This window comes from Procambarus clarkii, unplaced genomic scaffold (genome assembly GCF_040958095.1).
Source record: "Procambarus clarkii isolate CNS0578487 unplaced genomic scaffold, FALCON_Pclarkii_2.0 HiC_scaffold_598, whole genome shotgun sequence".
NCBI lineage: Eukaryota > Metazoa > Arthropoda > Malacostraca > Decapoda > Cambaridae > Procambarus > Procambarus clarkii.
The window spans coordinates 37,501-48,574 of record NW_027189631.1 but is presented as its reverse complement, the minus strand read 5'-3'; positions in this window follow the sequence as shown (position 1 = coordinate 48,574).

Here is an 11,074-nt window from a genome sequence, read left to right as displayed (position 1 = left end):
TCCAAAATGGTTAGCAATTGTTGACCAGACCACACACTAGAAATTGAAGGGACGACGACGTTTCGGTCCGTCCTGGACCATTCTCAAGTCGATTGTGCAATAGCAATTCCTTCTTTATGAACAAAAGTCTTTGCCAATTCATCAGTTCTATCATGCATTCGGAGACCAATATGGGAAGGAATCCACAGGAGACAAACTCTGACTCCATCATTGATTATTTCATTATATCTATGCCTAGCTTCAGAGACAAGCACGTCACAGTTATGCCTTGGGGAGCTGAGGGCATTCAAGGATGACAAGGAGTCACTTACAATTAGCGTGTCAACTTTTGATTCATATACGCGCTCGAGTGCAAGGATTATGGCAACTAATTCTGTTTGAAGAGAGGAGGCCCTGTTATTTATACGCGCTCCGCATTCATAGGAGAAGGAACCTTCTCTCGCTGTCACAACAACATGATCAAGAAGAAATTGGCAAGTGCTTGTATTACCGTTTCAAGTACACACACGAAAAATCCAGGTATTCGCTCGGCCCAGATTCACGAAGCAGTTACGAAAACACTTACTAACCTGTACACCTTTTCTCAATCTTTGGCGGCTTTGTTTACAATTATTAAACAGCTAATGAGCTCCAAAGCACCAGGAGGCTGTTTATAACAATACCAATAGTTGACTGGCAAGTTTTCACGAGTGTAAACTGTCTAATAAATGTAACCAAAGCCGCCAAAGATTGAGGAAAGATGTACAGGTTCGTAAGTACTTGCGTATAACTGCTTCGTGAATCAAGCCCAAATTATTATCTTGTCTCTGTTTCTCTGTTATTTCGCCCTTGACGCATATTTCCAGGTTTATCATTAACGTAGAACGTCGCCTCGACACTTGCAAATCAGACGACTGGATCATCTCTGAGTTCTGCTCTCTAAGTAATAAGAGCTAAAACATTCATAACGTCTCCGAGCGCAAGGGAAGAGCGCTTTTATCAGTTCAAAACTGTGAGTACTAAAGCAGTACTCGTGAATTCTCCTCTCACGAGTACTGGTTTAGTGTTTGAGGCAAAGCCTAGCAACAGAATAATAATAATAATTTTATTTACGTAAGGTACATACATAAAGAGATTTTACAAAGTTTGTTGGCTTTATAGATAGAGCTAGTACATACAATGCCTAAAGCCACTATTACGCAAAGCGTTTCGGGCAGGCAGAAAGGCCTTAAGGCTTCCTGGTTAGGCTATTAAGGCCACACAAGTGCTTACAGATCAACTAACAACTTTAGTCAACAACTTTTTGCCAGAAACATTTTGCGTACTAGTGGCTTTAGGAGTATTGCATGTACTAGCTCTATCTATAAATCCAACATTATGTTTGTAAATCATCTATGTATGTACTTTTCCTGAATAAAAAAATTGAATTTTGAATTTTTAGTCCTTAACTTAGTGTAGAAATAAATTAAACTCGGTCTGTGTGTATATATATACACACACACTGAGAGTTTATATTACTTCTAGACTAAAGTATATACATCGACGACTGAAGGACTGAAGACATTATCTAACAGTAGAGGTGTGTTACAGCCCAATTTTATATTGTAGTTTGTTGAGAGTCTGTTATGTCTCAGAGTCCTTTCTCAGATAAACATTATGATGGCGGTCATATTGCTGTAGGTAATCAAGCTTGCTTTTAGCTTTATTAAGCGAGGCTTTTAGGCGAGGCTTCCACGAGGCATGATGATGAGGACGTCTGTCTGGCTCAAGCTGAATGCTCGTTAATCTGATGAATCTGTTGTTGGCTCGTTAATCTGATGAATCTGTTCTTGGATCGCTAATATGATGAATCTGTTGTTGGCTCGTTAATCTGATGAATCTGTTGTTGGCTCGTTAATCTGATGAATCTGTTGTTGGCTCGTTAATCTGATGAAGCTGTTCTTGGCTTGTTAATCTGATGAAGCTGTTCTTGGCTTGTTAATCTGATGAATCTGTTCTTGGCTCGTTAATCTAAGGAATATTTTCTTGGCTAGTCCTTCATCCCTATCCTTTCTACCTGACAATTGTTTTGCTAAGACTTCCTGGTTTTCTTTAAGTTAGACCTTATAGTATCTTAGAAGCATGTGTTGATTCAATCTATTCCAAAGGAAGGAGATCCGTCCCTCCGACAGAACAACCCGTCCTCCTAAAACCACGTCTCATTTTGACGCACACTTTACCTAAAGACCAAAAAAATCGTCGTACTCGTCGCGAAATTGACGTACTGTACCGTTTTCTATTTTGCGTCTTCTGGGGGAATGAGGCTACATGATTCTTCCCACTTTTACTAAGACTTCTGCGTTGTCTCTGAGTTGGAAATTCCGTCATCTAAGAGGCAAGTACTGGTTTAAACTGTTGCAATGGAGTGAAACCTTGCAAGTCACTCCCGCAGGCATGAAGGCCTGCAATATGGAGCGTGATAACAGAAGGCGTTAATTTAATGGACTTGTTAAATTGATTTGTAATGGAAGACATTAAGCTCAAGAGTAGCTAAGGTTTCAATCAATATTATTGATTAATTATTGGTTGTAAAGTTATAATTTGGCTTATAAATATATATAATTCATTATAATATATATATATATAATTTTAACAACATTAACAGGTACATTATATTAATAAAATTTTTGATGAGATACCCGGCATGCACAGGTCTCTCTCTCAGAAAATGTAATGTCACAAACCACTGAAAAACTACGGAAACATCCCCATTTTAGATCATGAAAATTGCATGGGGGCCGTTACACTTGACCATTTTTCTTAAAGAATGGCATCTGGGCCGACCCCGACTGGCCAGTGACAGTTACATACCCCCCTCCCCCACCTATGTGTCATCTTGGAGAGCTGGGTGAGGCTAGAAGTCCCAAACAGAGAAGCAAATAGAGAAAGACAGACATTGTATCACCATGTCACTGGATAGTTAAGGATACAAGAGGCTTGTGATAAGTATCCAGGCACCAGCAAACTTTGTATGCATTATGAGGCTATACTCAAGAACACGAGTGAATGAATTAAGGACGCCAGGATCCACGTGCCTCTCGCCTGAAGGTCTGAATGGTGTGTGTGTGTGTGTGTGTGTGTGTGTGTGTGTGTGTGTGTGTGTGTGTGTGTGTGTGTGTGTGTGTGTGTGTGTGTGTGTGTGTGTGTGTGTGTGTGTATGCGGAAAATCCACAGAGAAATGGGAAAGAGAGATGAACGTTTCTGCCGATCTGGGTCCTTGTCAACTGCCTTTGTCAGTCAGGTGTTAACAAAGGCCCAGATAGGCCGAAACGTTCATCTCTCTTTCCCATTTCTCTGTGGATTTTCCGCATACAAAGGATCAGTGTTTAGAGATCGTCAATTGCATATATATATATATATATATATATATATATATATATATATATATATATATATATATATAGTGTAGTGAGATTCAGCTCATTCTTAACATGAAACTTCAAGGTGTAAATTAAATAACTAATTGTTTGCAATTAGAGCAACACATATAATAATTAATAAAATTAATATTTCAGCTGTAATAATAATGATAATATTATTAAATTTTGTCGGGGGACAGGTTGCCGGTGTATATGTATACTTTCTTAAGCTACTGACCCTCCTCAGGATGTAACCCCAGCAGTTGTCTAACTCCCGGGTATCTAATTAGTGCTAGGTGAATAGAGGCATTAGGTGAAAGGAAATGACCCTTCCCCAACCTTTCCGTCCCGGCCGGGAATCGAACCCGGGATCCCTGATTACGATTCAGAACGAAGCTTCAACAGAGATCTGCTTCAACAGGATTTACAACATCTTGGCAACAGAGCTCTACTTCAACAGGATTTACAAGAGCTTGGCAAGCAAGCATCTCTTCTTGAGAGTAACATCTTTATCTCCAGCATCCAGCTGGATGCTGTATTAGCAGTCTCCGTGGTGTAGTGGTAAGATACTCGCCTGGCGTTCCGCGAGGCGAGTGTCACGGGTTCGTATCCTGGCCGGGGAGGATTTACTGGGCGCAAATCCTTAACTATAGCCTCTGTTTAACGCAACAGTAAAATGTGTACTTGGTTGTAACAACGATTCTTCGCGGCGGGGATCGTATTCCAGGGACCATAGGATTAAGGACTTGCCCGAAACGCTACGCGTACTAGTGGCTGTACAAGAATGTAACAACTCTTGTATATATCTCAAAAAAAAAAAAAAAAAAAAAAAAAAAATCTGCTCACTACTTGTTTAATTCTGTCGTACAAGTCTGTCTGTCTGCCTGTCACATCCTCATCTTCACCTGTCAACTTCTTATGGACTATTTTTGAGTCTTTGACAGATTCATCAAAGTTGATGATCGGGCATTTCAGGATATTTTAGTTGAAGATAAAATGGGTCGAATTACTTTTTTTACATTCCTCACTTAATCAGTAGCATTTTATAGTGGGTGGCAATAGAGCTAGATTTACCTGAATTTACCTGAAGGTTACTATATCTCTAGTGGTCTCGACGAAGACAGAAAGCCGGCGGCTTGTCGAAGCCTCCCCCCACCCTCCATTTCTCCTGATCAATATCCTCAGAAATGCTCAGGAAATAAAAGTTAGAAATTGCTCGATTAAAAATTGTAATGAGATTAGCCTTATGGTGATTAGGTAATCAGTATGGCGGAAGATGTTGGTCTTGGTACTGTCTATGTGAGAGCCAGTAAGCATCTGTCTAGATGGCTCTATGGCTCTATGATAGCTCTATGGATGGAACAGCTCTATTGGCTCTTTTTTCAACAATGGATCAAGATATTGCAACTAATAGAGGATCCAAAACTGCTGTAGCTAATAAAGAACCCAAAATAGGTTCTTGTTTGATCATCTTGAGAGAGAGAGAGAGAGAGAGAGAGAGAGAGAGAGAGAGAGAGAGAGAGAGAGAGAGAGAGAGAGAGAGAGAGAGAGAGAGAGAGAGAGAGAGAGATATTTCCCTATCTTGAGAGAGATATTTCCCAATCTTGAGAGAGATATTTCCCAATCTTGAGAAATAAATATTCAGAGCGGGCATCACAAGCCAGTGACTCGGCAGGCCTAGTCAGAGACCGGGCCTCTGGCACGCTGATACCCGCAACCAACAACAGCAGGCAATAGACCTTGAAACAATAACACATATATCTAGCCATCACAGGACAAGCTTTGAGATTCCAAAATCTCTTCTTGAAGCACTTGAAAACTGATCTTGCAAGACAGAGAGTAAGATTCTCATACTGTCAATCTTACACACACACACACACACACACACACACACACACACACACACACACACACACACACACACACACACACACACACACATATAGGAGTGTGCAACACTGCATTACCCCCTTCCTCATCCTGCATTCGCTGAAAAAGTTACATATACAATTTCAAACTCTATAGACCACCTTTAGCAACGCAAACCATCCTAGCATACAGAATGAGCTCACCAGAATGAGTGTTGGAAGTTAACTTCTCCACCGTATAAAAGTTGGTTATCCAACAGGATAACCAACTTTTCCTCTCTAACAGGATAACCTCTGTCCTTTTCTGAGGTAATCTCAGACCATCTCAGTGTCGGTCATAAAAGTATTTGTGTGTACGTCTGGTACCATACTACTTGTGTAAAGGAGGAAATGTATATGTTTATCTCTCAGAATGTTCGGTAATATGTTTATTGGTTGTGATGTGTGTCTATGTATGTATTAACACGATGTACTGAACGGGGTGAGAATAGCTTGAGCTACCTCATCCCTTTGTGTGTATTTTATCTCAATAAACTTATTTCAATTTCAATTTCAATCTCAATGTTCTGTTTTAATTAGACTGTCGGAGTCGTCTGGTCCATAGGTGTTCTGAGTCGATTGGCAGGACCATCTTCCCCTTGTAAGGTCTCCATCTTCCCCTTTACTTAATACCTTAAATAAGAACTGTAATTGACTGATCCTTCATGCTAGTGTGATTACCCCAACTACTTTGACTGGAAGGTAGAGCGACGGTCTCGCTTCATGCAGGTCGGTGTTCAATCCCCCAAGTGGTTGGGCACCATTCCTTTCCCCGCGTCCCATCCCAAATCCTGATCCCTTCCCAGTGCTATATAGTCGTAATGGCTTGGCGCTTTCCCAAGAAATTGGCCTTGCCAGGTGATAGGTGCTATTACCTCGTTAATATACATGCAAATAATACAACTATTTATCATTAATACAGACTCAAACGTCTTAAAGAAAATGACCTCTAAAGAATAGTTTGAATCATACAAAGTTATATGATTCAAAAGTCAATTTAACATTTGCATTTCAGGTGAACCGCCCAGCTGTGTATGTCTTATATGGATCATTAAGGCTGTGGGGCCAGATTCACGAAGCAGTTACGCAAGCACTTACGAACCTGGGGCCAGATTTACGAAGCAGTTACGCAAGCACTTACGAACCTGGGGCCAGATTTACGAAGCAGTTACGCAAGCACTTACGAACCTGGGACCAGATTTACGAAGCAGTTACTCAAGCACTTACGAACCTGGGACCAGATTCACGAAGCAGTTAAGTAAGCACTTACGAACCTGGGGCCAGATTTACGAAGCAGTTACGCAAGCACTTACGAACCTGGGGCCAGATTTACGAAGCAGTTACGCAAGCACTTACGAACCTGGGACCAGATTTACGAAGCAGTTACTCAAGCACTTACGAACCTGGGACCAGATTCACGAAGCAGTTAAGTAAGAACTTACGAACCTGGGGCCAGATTTACGAAGCAGTTACGCAAGCACTTACAAACCTGGGGCCAGATTTACGAAGCAGTTACGCAAGCACTTACGAACCTGGGGCCAGATTTACGAAGCAGTTACGCAAGCACTTACGAACCTGGGGCCAGATTTACGAAGCAGTTACGCAAGCACTTACGAACCTGGGGCCAGATTTACGAAGCAGTTACGCAAGCACTTACGAACCTGGGGCCAGATTCACGAAGCAGTTACGCAAGCACTTACAAACCTGGGGCCAGATTCACGAAGCAGTTACGCAAGCACTTACGAACCTGGGGCCAGATTCACGAAGCAGTTACGCATGCACTTACAAACCTGGGGCCAGATTCACGAAGCAGTTACGCATGCACTTACAAACCTGGGGCCAGATTCACGAAGCAGTTACGCAAGCACTTACGAACCTGTCCATCTTTTCTCAATCTTTGGCGGCTTTGTTTACAATTATTAAACAGTTAATGAGCTCCGAAGCACCAGGAGGCTGTTTATAACAATAACAACAGTTGATTGGCAAGTTTTCATGCTTGTAAACTGTTTAATAAATGTAACCAAAGCCGTCAAAGATTGAGGAAAGATGTACACGTTCGTAAGTGCTTGCGTATCTGCTTCGTGAATCTGGCCCCTAGTTTGTAAGTGCTGGCGTAACTGCTTCGTGAATCTGGCCCGAGGCCCGTAACCCACCACAGTCTAAAGGCCGACTGTTAAAGATCTCACTGAATCTATTCAGTGATAGACCTCACTGAATCTATTCAGTGATAGATCTCACTGAAACTATTCAGTGACAGATCTCACTGAATCTATTCAGTGATAGATCTCACTGAAACTTGGTTGAATACAGATAGCAGAAACTGCGACACAAAATATTCTATTCTTCATCTGATAGAATACAAAAACTGGGGAGAACTCGAGTACCATAAATCCAAAAGTGAATAGATTTGAGTCGTGAAGTAAAATTCACACTAGTTATTCTATCGTCTATCTATCAGTCTATTATGCAGGAAGAGCCACACATGTCTATGGGGTCATCCAGTAAGGTTAGGAGACTTCGAAGCGAGCCTACAGCTATATAGGCTTAGGCTCAGCTACAAGTATATCTGTGAGTTTACTTTTCCTGTTAACCCAGACCTGAATAAATGTAAACTCTCTCAATACAACTATTCACACATACATGAATAGAGCACGCTCTATTCACATGAATAGAGCGTTCAAGAGATCTTAGAGCTGATAGATCACCCCTGGTCTGTTGGTTTCGCACAACGTACAAAATAAGGGGTACTAAACCCGCACGAACCCATAGTATACAGTACCCCTAGTATACAGTGCCCCTAGTATACAGTACCCATAGTATACAGTACCCATAGTATAGGTGGTTACTTCCGTGGCGCTAATTTGCATAGTGCCCTTAATTTTGGACGTCGAGGGGTCCATAGCTTACAAAATGAGACGCATTTGAGAGGACGGGTTAAATATTTGATAGTTATTATTTACAACATGTGAAGATTTGACGACCAAACCACACACTAGAAACTGAAGAGACGACGTCGACGTTTCGTCGACTTGAAAATGGTCCAGGACGGACCGAAACGTCGTCGTCTCTTGAAATTCTAATGTGTGGTCTGGTCAACATTCTTCAGCCACGTTATTGTGACTCATCATATACATGTAATGATTTATAAAGACAATGAAAAGTAACTTTGGTCTCCAAGTAAGCCAAACAAGTTATTGAGGTGGATGATATCGTACGCATTATAAAAGTTTATATACAATGATTGTTTCCATTATGTTACAGAGCCAAGAGGCTGTAGGAAAGAGTCAGTACTCTCCATGGATTTTAGTAACAGAGAAAGTCATTGCTTCTGTCAATTGCCGTTACCTGTGGCAGGTGGCTACAGGTGAACGGATCTCCCAATCCTGAGCACTCCAGGTGCAAACTCTGTGAACAGGAACTGCGGCATGATCTCCCACACTACATCACTGAATGCCCAGTTATTAGACCTTTCAGACCCGTTGGCATGAGATACCTGGAGCTTTGCAATTACTTTATTCACTCTCGTGTTCATGATATCCTCATAATGCACCCAGAGTCTGCCAGTGCAGACTACTTATCACATGCCTCTGCATGACTAACCATCCTGTGTGATGAGGATTTTAGCATCACGTAGCTAGCATTTTGACACGCTGTAGTCCCCTTCATATAGTCTAGGGCAGCTGCACAAATGTAGATGTACCTAAATGTGTTAATAATAATGAAAAAAAGGTGTTTTTTTTTAATCCCTCTGGGAGTTCTGTCATCTTTATATCTCATTGTGACTAGTTCTAATATGGGACTTTTTCTCATGAAAGCTAGTTCATTTAGTTTTACACACACACACACACACACACACACACACACACACACACACACACACACACACACACACACACACACACACACACACACATAAAAGTGTGGACTAGGGACTAGGAGATAGGAGACCAAAGGGACAGTACACAATGAAGGGGAACAGCCTACCTGTAACGACGCGTGAAAGAGACCTGGGGGTGGACGTAACACCTAATCTATCTCCTGAGGCACATATTAATAGGATAACGACAGCAGCGTACTCTACACTGGCAAAAGTTAGAACATCATTCAGAAACCTAAGTAAGGAGGCATTTAGGGCGCTTTACACTGCCTACGTAAGGCCAGTCTTAGAGTATGCCGCCTCATCATGGAGTCCCCATCTGAAGAAGCATATAATGAAACTGGAAAAGGTTCAGAGGTTTGCAACGAGACTCGTCCCAGAGCTACGAGGGATGGGGTATGAAGAGCGCCTGAGGGAACTGTGCCTTACGACACTAGAAAGAAGAAGGGAGAGGGGGGACATGATAGGAACGTATAAGATACTCAGAGGAATTGACAGAGTGGACATAGACGAAATGTTCACACGGAATAGTAACAGAACGAGAGGACATGGATGGAAGCTTGAAACTCAGATGAGTCACAGAGATGTTAGGAAGTTTTCTTTTAGCGTGAGAGTAGTGGGGAAATGGAATGCACTTCAGGAACAGGTTGTGGAAGCAAATACTATTCATAATTTTAAAACTAGGTATGATAGGGAAATAGGACAGGAGTCATTGCTGTAAACAACCGATGCTCGAAAGGCGGGATCCAAGAGTCAATGCTCGATCCTGCAGACACAACTAGGTGAGTACAACTAGGTGAGTACACATAAAAGTGTGTGTATGTGTGTTTTATTTTTGTATGTCACATAAAAAACAATAAACATATTACCGAACATTCCGAGTGATAATCCTTCAAGTTTGTTTAGTTACTGAAGCTTCCTCAGAGAAGGTAGAGTCGTCATCACCATTAATTACAAATACTTTATCCCAGGTATTATTTCTGCTGCTGCCATCCCCGAGCTCTCTCTCTCTCTCTCTCTCTCTCTCTCTCTCTCTCTCTCTCTCTCTCTCTCTCTCTCTCTCTCTCTCTCTCTCTCTCTCTCTCTCTCTCTCTCTCTCTCTTTCTCTCTCTCTCTCTCTCTCTGTCTCTCTTTCTCTCTCTCTCTCTCTCTCTCTCTCTCTCTCTCTCTCTCTCTCTCTCTCTCTCTCTCTCTCTCTCTCTCTCTCTCTCTCTCTCTCTCTCTTTCTCTCTCTCTCTCTCTGTCTCTCTTTCTCTCTCTCTCTCTCTGTCTCTCTCTCTCTCTCTCTCTCTCTCTCTCTCTCTCTCTCTCTCTCTCTCTCTCTCTCTCTCTCTCTTGGGTCAGTACACAATTTCATTCCGAGAACTTTCCAAGACTCCATCAACTCTCTCATGGCGAAGGACCACTTCTGCCACCTTCTTCTGTCTCCAAGACCCTTTGTAAATAACTTGAGGGACCTTGAGGTTCTTGAGGGACCTTCTTGAGGGTCATGCGTTCCAGAACTGGAACTCCAGGGGGGCTTTCTGCCTATTATACACCCCCACACATACCCATCCAGGAGGTGGAAAGGTCACATTCCCACACATTAATACACGTGAATGTGAGCCTCAGGGCATCGTCGACAGTGGCTACAAATCAAAGTATTATTACTGTTGTATATAAACCATATCCAGCAACCAGGAGGCCTGGTCGACGACCGGGCCGCGGGGACACTAAGCCCCGGAAGCACCTCAAGGTAGCCTCAAGGTCTTCCCTCCAACACTTTTGCACTTCTCAGCGTCAAACTGCATCAACTATTTCTCCGTGCAGCCCTCAAAGTTGTCCTCCCCGTTGTGTAGGTCTTGCTTGGTATTCAGCGTACGCTTTATCTCTCCGGTGTGAGCCACCGTGTTGATATTACTCATCTCTCCAGT